Source organism: Pygoscelis adeliae, unplaced genomic scaffold (genome assembly GCF_000699105.1).
Source record: "Pygoscelis adeliae isolate BGI_AS28 unplaced genomic scaffold, ASM69910v1 Scaffold6, whole genome shotgun sequence".
Classification (NCBI taxonomy): Eukaryota; Metazoa; Chordata; class Aves; order Sphenisciformes; family Spheniscidae; genus Pygoscelis; species Pygoscelis adeliae.
This window is the reverse complement of record NW_008825075.1, coordinates 4,055,625-4,066,006: the sequence shown is the minus strand read 5'-3', so window position 1 is coordinate 4,066,006 and position 10,382 is coordinate 4,055,625.

Here is a 10,382-nt window from a genome sequence, read left to right as displayed (position 1 = left end):
CTGGAGAGCAGCCCTGCAGAAAGGGATCTGGGGGTGCTGGTCGACAGCAGGCTCAATAGGAGTCAGCAGTGTGCCCTGGCAGCCAAGAGGGCAAACCGCATCCTGGGGTGCATCAAACACAGTTATAACCAGCCAGTCAAAGGAGGTGATTAGCCTGCTGTGTTCAGCGTTGGTGTGGCCTCATCTTGAATACCGTGTGCAGTTCTGGGCCCCACAATTTAAGAAGGATGTGAAGGTCCTTGAATGCGTCCAGAGGAGGGCAACAAAGCTGGTGAAAGGGCTGGAAGGAATGTCCTCTGAGGAGCAGCTAAGACTTTGGGCTTGTCTAGTTTGGAGAAAAGGAGGCTGAGGGGCAACCTCATTGCTCTCTACAGCTTCCTGAAGAGGGGAAGTGGAGAGGGAGGACCTGATCTCTTCTCCCTGATATCCAGTGATAAGACATGTGGGAATGGTTCAAAGCTGCACCAGGGGAGGTTTAGACTGGACATTAGGAAGCATTTCTTTACTGAGAGGGTGGTCAAACACTGGAACAGGCTTCCTAGAGAGGCAGTCGATGCCCCAAGCCTGCCAGTATTTAAGAGGCATTTGGACAATGCCCTTAATAACATGCTTTAACCTTTAGTCAGCCCTGAATTGGTCATGCAGTTGGACTAGATCATCATTGTAGGTTCCTTCCAACTGAAAAAGTCTAATCTATTCTAACTTTTCTGTTGATTTTTAAGTGAAAATATTTTGCCTGGGGTAGCTTATTCCTTATGCCTTCCTCCCAATCCAGTATCCGACTAAGAGCCATTTGTGAGCTAAAAGAGAAACACAAATGTGAAAACATGATTTTGATCAATAACCATACTTATACTAAACGTCAACTTTGTCTCTGAATTTGCTGAGCAGAATCACAGAAGACTAATTTCCTTGCCTCATATAAATTCTAATGAATTTGTTCTGATGGAAAATTGCTAACTTAATACCTTAAGCAAAGGCTGATTATTTTCCAGCTGCAGTGGAAAGTTTTACACAGTGCTTAAAAATTTATAAAGTATACTTAAAAATTCTGGCAGATTTTGGAAAGCATTAGACATTCAAAAAGAATACCCAGTTTCAAATTTGTAAATCAGGCAGACTATGGCTATGAAACTGCTTGGCACTTAGTCTCCCCAGCGTCTCTCTCCCAGTCTATGAACCTGCCTTATTTTCAATGAAACGTAGTCCCTCATATTTTCTGGTTTTTGTCACTAAGACTAAAATTGAGCAAGCAAGGAGGTGTGAGATATCATGGGTCCGTCATGGGTCTGAGAATCTGTCCCAAAGTATAAAAACTCACCCCTCCTCAGACATATCAGGATATAGGGTTGGGAACCTGACCCTTCTCTCTCATATGATACTGTGTTGAGTAAAAATGTCTTTTCTACTTTCCGGCCCCACTTCCCCCCCCCCCCCCCTTTGTTTCTGTTTAACCTGTCAGCTTTTAAGGAGGAGTCAATGAATCAGCTCAGAAAGCATGAAGGAGTAGGAAATTCTTTCCTAAAGTTGTCATATTATCTTTTTGGTCACCTGGCCTGAAATTCAGACACAACAGAGAACATTTGAGTTTGGTACTTTAAAGCTAGCTCCATTGCTACTTCAACGTAATGTAAGACCTTTTCTGACTTTTGGGGGGAGATGGAAAGGAGGAGTAAATTCATCATAGTTAAAACTCAAAAGACAGCATTACTCTGAACTTGACTACACATTTCATTAACCATAAACTATTTTCAGTTCAGATACCTTTTCATATCAAAACTTCAGTTCATAATGAATATGTTTCTTCCTCCCTGCTTTTCCCTGGGAAAAAAAAATTATACACTTGTTATTTCTTACTAAATGTGACTTTAGGGAATCAGTTTTTACATGGAAGTAGATTAAAAGTAAACATTTAGTATTATTAACGTCAGCATATGAGCAGAAGTAAAAGGACTTTAACCCCTCCAAATTCTTGCTTTGATAAGTTGTAGTTTTGCCATGAGAAATATAGAATCATAGAATCATAGAATCATAGAATCATTGAGTTATTAAGGTTGGTCGAGGCTTCTCGGGTCCTCCCGTCAACCCAACAACACCATGCCCACTAAATCATGTCCCTAAGCGCCTCATCTGACTCAACCACTTCCCTGGCCAGCCTGTTCCAATGTTTAACCACTCTTTCAGTAAAGAAATTTTTCCTTACATCCAATCTAAACCTCCCCTGGCGCAACTTGAGGCCATTTCCTCTCGTCCTTTCGCCAGTTACTTGGGAGAAGAGACCAACACCCACCTCGCTACAACCTCCTTTCAGGTAGTTGTAGAGAGCAATGAGGTCTCCCCTCAGCCTCCTTTTCTCCAGGCTAAACAACCCCAGCTCCCTCAGCCGCTCCTCATAAGGCTTGTTCTCCAGACCCCTCACCAGCCTCGTTGCCCTTCTCTGGACACGTTCCAACATCTCAACATCCTTCTTGTAGTGAGGGGCCCAAAACTGAAAACAGTATTCGAGGTGCGGCCTCACCAGTGCCGAGTACAGGGGCACGATCACTTCCCTACTCCTGCTGGCCACACTATTTCTGATACAGGCCAGGATGCCGTTGGCCTTCTTAGCCAATGAATATGAATCTGTGATTGCTTAATTACACGTTACATGTTGTTACTCCTGCTTTGGTTTGACTGAAGACTTCAGTAATATTAATACTGATTTACCCACTGTACAGCAAGGGAGAATAGCTCTATAATTATGCTATTTCTTAGCTGGATTTGGGATTTGAGGAGGGGGTTAATTTCTTCTAAATTCAAATTAAGGCAGAATTGTATTTCCTTCCTCTGTGCCTAGATGAGTAAAATTTTATACTTAAATAAGTCATATAAAAGTCCAAACCAGCATCTGTTGTGGTGTATAAAATGGAAATTAAAGAATGTAACAAAAAGTATTTTTATCAACTTTTTAAAAAAGTCCTCATCCAAATTAAGTCATTAGAACTACATAAGGTTCATGACAGTCTATGAACCTGCCTTATTTTCAATGAAACGTAGTCATATTTTCTGGTTTTTGTCACTAAGACTAAAATTGAGCAAGCAAGGAATATAATTATCATGTCAATTCCTTATGACTTAAATATATATATGTAACTTAACACTGACCTAAGAAAATTTGACTGCTTTTCTACTGAAGTCATATGTTAAAAAATTAAAAAATTTAAAAAGATAAAAGAAATGGGAAGTAGAATTACAATTGGCAGTAAAACGTGTATGATCATAAAAAGATGCATTGATTCAATACTGCTGTCATTGCACACACAACTTACTGGAAAAGAAATATTCAAAACACTGATGAGGCTTATAATGAAGTCTGATAGAAATTGTGTGATGTTGGAGCCTGAGACACTTTTAAGGTATCTGGCAAAATCAGACACATTATTCATTGAAATAATTGCCTAAAAACATAGGGTATCACTAAAATGCTACAGTATCAATTTGCTAAATGGACTCAGGTAAAACTATAAACTTCCTCAATAATTGGTTTCTTCAATTTTGATACATGGGTATGCACAAGATAAATGTAACTAGCTAATTGCTAAGAGCCAGAACAGTGGAGTGAAGAATCTGCTTGTTTGCTTTTTGTAGCTTGAAAAACTGTTGCTAATATTTGTGAAACAACAGCGCTGAGCTACTACATCTTTTACCAGCCAGAAACACAGGAAAACATGCGGGGATGTGAATCCAACTGAAGCTTTTCATTTTGCACCATGAAAATTAAGAAGAAGGGGAAAAAAAAAAAAAAGAAAGTAGGCTTAAGGATACCTCTTTGGCAAGATGTGCATATCATCGATGATTCTGTACTTTGCTGTGCTTTGCTTTGATTTGAGTATGCATGACTTGCTTTTATTTTCAGGACACTAGAGGAGGCTCAGGAGTCAGGATAGGTTTTTTTTAACAGGCTGAACAAATTAGAAAAGCAACAACTGAATGGTGTGCTATAAGAATGTACCCATTGTTCCTTTATGCAACTTTAAGGCCTTCAGCTGAACTGCATCAAGATTAATTCTGATCCTAGAGGACTATGCTTATATACATGAACTTTTAAGGACTTGAATAAATGCTCTGTAATAATTCTCATTCCCATGAAAAATGCACTCCTTGCCTTTTTCTCTTCTTGCCCCAAAAGGCCTAAGAAGGTGTTTGGCATTGGTTTAGGTTTATTTATTTATTTTTTAATTTAACACTTTTGGCTATGGCTCTGTATTTTAGACTTCATTTATCACCCTAATTCCTTGCTATGGCTGCTGCTTGTAAATATTTTTAGTAAAACATCATTTAAGACTAGAAAGATATACCTTCTCTCTTTTTTTCTTCTAATTTTCAATTTCTTAATATTCTGTTTATAGTGTATTTGGTAAAACCTTACTAAAAAAAAATCACTTAGGGTATTTTAGCAAATATATTCTATATGGAAACTAGCTTCTAGATGGTCAGCATTCTGGAAGAGCTTAGCACACCTTAATGTTATAGAGATTTCATACTATCTAGGAGTTAGAGAGATGCATTCTGCTCAAGAGAATTATGATGTATTTTCTACTAACTGTAAAATATAGAGCAGATAAATTTTACAACAGAATAAATAAAGTAAATCTGCATCCTTGTCACTATGAGCACAATTCCCCCCACCATTGTTTTCCATAGAATATGAAGTTTGTCTTCAGCATTTCTATAGAATCACAGAAAAACATAGGTTGGAAGGGACCTCCAGAGACCATCCAGTCCAACTTCCTACTCAAGGCTGATTAACCCCCTGACTCTGATCAGGTTGCTCAGGATAGTGTCCAGCTGAGTTTAAGTATCTCCAAGGGCAGAAATCCTGCAGCATCTCCGGGCACCTGCTCCACCTGTTTGACCACTGTCACGATGAAAATGTTTTCCTTGTATCTAATCAGAATTTCCCCATGTTCCAGCTCACGTCCATTGCCTCTCCTGCTTCTACTGTGCACCTCTGAGAACAGCCTGGCTCCATCTTTCTACATTGTCCCAGTGATACGTCAATGTTGTTGTACTGGAGAGCCCCAAGGTGGATACGGTACTTCATATTTGATCTCGCAAGAGTTGAGTAGGGCACAAGATTCACTTTGCTTGAACTGTTGGCTGTCCTATTGCTAATACAGCCAAGTATGCAGATGACCTTCATTGATGCAAGGGTGCACTGCTGACTCCTCCAGTTCAACTGGTTTTCCACCTGGAAACCCAAGTCCCGCATTCTGCAAAGCTGCATTCTAGCCAGCTGGCACCAAGACTGTAGTCCTGCATGAGTTTATTCCATCCCAGGTGCAGAAATTTTTATTTATCAAAGCTGAACTTCATTCAGCTTTTGTCATCCCTTTTCTCTGGCTTGTGTGGTCTTTTGAACAGCACCGCCACCCTCCAGCCTTTCTTCAGGTCGCTGCTGTCCAGAAATGTACAGGAAGTACACTCTGTATAAGCATCCAGTTTATTAGGGAAGACTTCCCAGGACACGAGGTGAGGCTGACCGGCCTGTAGTTCTGTGGATCCTCCTTCTTCCCCATCTTCGAGATGGTGGTATCATTTCCCTTTTTCAAATTATCAGCAACCTCACAAAGACAGCAGCTAACGCCCCTGGCACCCTTGCGTGCATTCTGTCTGGTCCCTTGACCCTGTGTATGTCCATATGGCTCAAGTGTGCCTTCACTTGATCTCACCTCTATTGTCGGTAATGCTTTCTCCCACAGACTCTGCTAACAGACTTGAAGTCCTAGGAGGCATGTGGGCAAATCTAAGCAGTGAAAAAAACATAAGGTAAAAGAATATTGGGTATCTTGGCTTTCTCTGTGTCATTTGTCACTAGTTTTCCAGCCCCACTGAGAAGTGGTCCCACATTTCTTTCACCTTCCTTTGGTGCCAGTGTGCTTATAGAAACTCTTCTGGCTGCCCTTCACATCCCTTACTAGTTCCAACTCCAGCCAAGCTTTGGCTTTCCTAGCTCCATCCCTGCACGCTTGGGCAATGCTTCTGTATTCCTACCAGCTACCCCATCCCTGCTTCCACTTTCTGTGTTCTTCTTTTATCTAGTTGAGCTCCTTGCTGATGCATGCTGGCCTTCTGCCATGCTTGCTATGATAGTCTTTGAAATATCAGCTCTCACTTTGGATCAGATTCTCTGCAATTGTTAGAAATTTTAGCTCTTGATAGTATGCTTCAATTGCCTTTTTTCTTTTTTCTTTTTTTTTTTTAATTTTTCTTTCATTTTAATTTCAGCTAATTTAATGTAGCTGCTATGATAGCTACAAGGAAATCAATAAATTTACACAACTGTGAAATAAGAGTGACACAGCCACAAATCAGCTTAGCACCACCTCTTATAATTGCCTGACACTTCTCATGGCCTACTGCTTAGTAAAACAGAACTTTGCCAATCCTCCAACATTTCAATCTCTGGTGAAAGTTTTGGGGATGCTTCAGTTTGGTTGTTTCTAAGAATAAGGCTAAGAAAAACAAAGAAAAACAAAAAGCAAAAAAGCAAAAAATGAAAACCAACCCCCAAAACACTTTTTCTTTCCTAAAAAAAGAAATTTGTGCAAAATTCTTTTTGAAAAGCTTAGCATCACTGTGGTTAGATATACAATTGGTTTATGAGATGTCAGTTTTACTGCTCCCTCCAAAATATATTCAGATACTGTAGAGTGACAAAAAACAATTGCCAGTGACTGAATGGTACACGCTGGAACTCATAATTCAGGCTGTCCCTTCCAGTGTCAATACCAAGCAAAAGCTACATAACTGAGACAAGGAAAAGCTCAAGGTAGATATGTTTCCAAACACATGGGTACTAGAATCCAGCACATTACACAGAGGCAAGGTATAGCTCACCAGCATCATCTTCTGCAAAGCAAGGGCCTACTGAAGAACATAGTTCCCTCCGGCTAATTTCCCCTGTGGGTGAGACGTGAGCTACCACCTCTGGTAATGATGCATCAGGACTCCGTTTCTCACAGATCCTGACTGCCAGCTGAACTGGCCACACCACAGTGCCTGGTGGATCCCAGGAGGAGCACTTGTTTTCCCCTTTGCAAAGCTGAGGCTCTGGTTGAATTCCTGTTGGCATTTCAAATATAAACATTTCACAGCAGAAGTGAAAAGAGACTAATGTTTATGTTAAAAAAAAAACTAAAAAAAGTGATACATAGCCGTCACAAGCACCTCCAGTCTCAGCACTGCTAATGCTTTTATAATCCATAATTATATACATGTCAAAATGTTTATTCTTATAGAGAATTAAAGTCACCCAGTGTTTCATGGTACAATATTTCCTGACTGTGGTAAAATTTGTTTGACTTCTTAAAGTCCACAGCCAGGAGGATTGGCAACATCCCTCTAAATGAAAATGAAAAGACTCATCTGGTAGCTCCTAGGTACTGGGCCTTTAAGAGAACAAATATTTGGGAATGTTATTTTAATATAACAAACCTGAGGAATTTCATTGTAACATGCTTGAACCATGGCTCAGCATACATGCACACAGATGCCTAACTTTAACACAACACAGCTTATTACTGACACCAGTGAGGTATTGCTAAACTATTTCATCACACAGGTAGAGGGTGTAATTTTGAAGGTTACTGAACGCTGTGAATCTCCCAATGTATCACAATTACAGAAACACCTGTGTTAAATAACTTTGCGCTGATTCACTGTGAAAATGCATGGTGTTCAATAGCCCTTAGAATTAAATGCCTTGCCAACAAGCCACAGGTGTACACCACAGGAGCACATGATAATGTAATTGTGAAGGATGTGATGACAGCTCTCCATCCATAATACCACCTTCGCAAGATGCACTCATGCATCTATTTTATATTTATGTATTTTCTAACTGTAGCTTTTGAGTCATCTAAGCAAGCATTATCAATTCCAAAAGGAGCACTAAAAAGGAAAGAAACAAAAGAATAACATGTAATTCAGGTTTAAAACTGATTGAAACCAGTCTAGGAAGGGACAAAATAACATCACACACACACACCCACACGCACCCCCAAACCCCCACCCTAATACTTTAAATAGATAAGATAATTTTGATCTTTAATATTTTTAAATTGAGGGCCTGCCAAATGCTTGCCTTACAGAAAATGCTACTACGGAAACTACTGACAAGATAAATACTTTGAACCTGTTGAACACTATAGCCCAATTTTATTAATCCACTAAGATCTACAGGTTAGTTTAAAAATTCTATGGCTATTCTACATTTCTATTGTACAAAGAAATTGAGACTGATTTTTAAAGAAATGTATTTGGGTTCTGTAGACACTGACTGATGCTAGTCTTATTCTTTGAAACAGAATTTTTGCAAGGACTAACTACCTAGGAAATTTTGGAGGAGTTATATGATGTGAAAATTCTGGAAACTTTCTGGAGCTTTTAATCAGAAGTTTGTGAGCAGTCTGAAAAAAATAACCAAGCACAACTAGTAGAGAACCTTCTTTTGGATTGTTTCAAAATAAAAAAAAAAAAAAAAAAAAAAAAAAGTATATATTATATATGAAGTTTTTTGATCAATAAACAGAAAATTACAGTGTCTTAAAGATTCTGTAGAATGATAAAGCTGTCAGTAGCAATTGTCAAATCACACATCCATCCATATCCACAAACATGTACTGCCCTTTGTTTCATTGGTTTTTGTGGAGCACATAGCCTAAAGGTTAAGTCAGGAAGACTTAATTTTGTCTTGATTACAATTATGAGATCCTACACTGCCAGAGTGGATGACTGGATGAAGGCAGGCTCCATAACTATATATGACTCAGAAATGGATGTGAGTTTGGCTAGCACTAGTAAGGGGAAGAGGGAAGTCAGATGGACAATTTCCCTCTTGCTCCTCTCTGCTTTTGGTATGGCTTTTGATCTGAACCTTTTCTACAAGCTTGGGTCAGTTCATGGCTACATGTACAGGTACAGAAATTTGCATAGCATCTAAACAGTGCAAAACATTTTTATTAGTTCATGTGTTTTTACTTCATTTTAATTACAAAAATCAAGGGTAGCATCATCCCAAATAGCTACAAATTTGTGACAAGTTCAGTCCAAGCTCCTTGTATTATAGTTGAAACTTTGCCTTTAGTTCCCTCCCTTGTGTTTGCCTATTTGCAGTAAAGATGACATTCACTCACCTTTTACCCACAGCCTAATTATTAAAATGTTGAATAGAAATTCTGTGGGGATAAGAATGAGCAAATCTGTCATCCCCCAATCTGCAAATATGCTAAAAGAGTGAAGAAAGGGGATCACAGAAGAAACTCTTCTCATCCTCAATAGCTACTGTCAGTCAGATTCATGTCATTTAGTCACCATAAATGTGAGTCAGTAACTTCTTCCATTAATTTGTATCTAATTGTCCATTTAAATCTGGTGCAAACTTTCTCCTCAAAGTGCTGAATACTGAGTAGCACTGAGATTTTCCCTCACGCTACTGCTTCACTAATGCCCCCCCTTCTGCTCTTCTGGCTCTCATAAATAAAGGACAGCTAGAGACTCAGCCCTTTTTAACTCCTTCATGCATACATGCGCATACACCACCACCACCCCCCGCACACACACTCGTTGGGTCTTCTTAACAATAGAATCTGGAGCGTGTTTTAGAAACAAGCATCTACCATGTCATAGTGTTTAAGGTACTATGGTTTTTATAGCTATCAACTTGATTGATACCAAGGCTTAACAATGGAATACCTCAAGGGATGGAACTATGAGACTGAAGCTGAAAAGCCAGGGTCTCTGGTATGACTACAATAAGAGTCACACTCTCTGATGGGCACAATGGTGGCAGATAACACACACTGAGCAGTGGACTATGCAGCTGTCTCCTGATCTCTGTGGATTTATTCAGAAAACTCAAACATCACAAAATACATTTCCCCTTATACTCAGCTCCACACATGGTGGATGCATCTTCTCTTCACTCTTCACTGGGTAAAAAACTGGCTGGATGGCTGGGCCCAAAGAGTGGTGGTGAATGGAGTTAATTCCAGTTGGCGGCCGGTCACGAGTGGTGTTCCCCAGGGCTCAGTATTGAGGCCAGTTCTGTTCAATATCTTTATCAATGATCTGGATGAGGGGATCGAGTGCACCCTCAGTAAGTTTGCAGATGACACCAAGTTGGGTGGGAGTGTCGATCTGCTTGAGGGTAGGAAGGGTCTACAGAGGGATCTGGACAGGCTGGATCGATGGGCCGAGGCCAACTGTATGAGATTCAACAAGGCCAAGTACCAGGTCCTGCAGTTGGGTCACAACAACCCCATGCAGCGCTACAGGCTTGGGGAAGAGTGGCTGGAAAGCTGCCTGGCGGAAAAGGACCTGGGGGTGTTGGTCGACAGCCG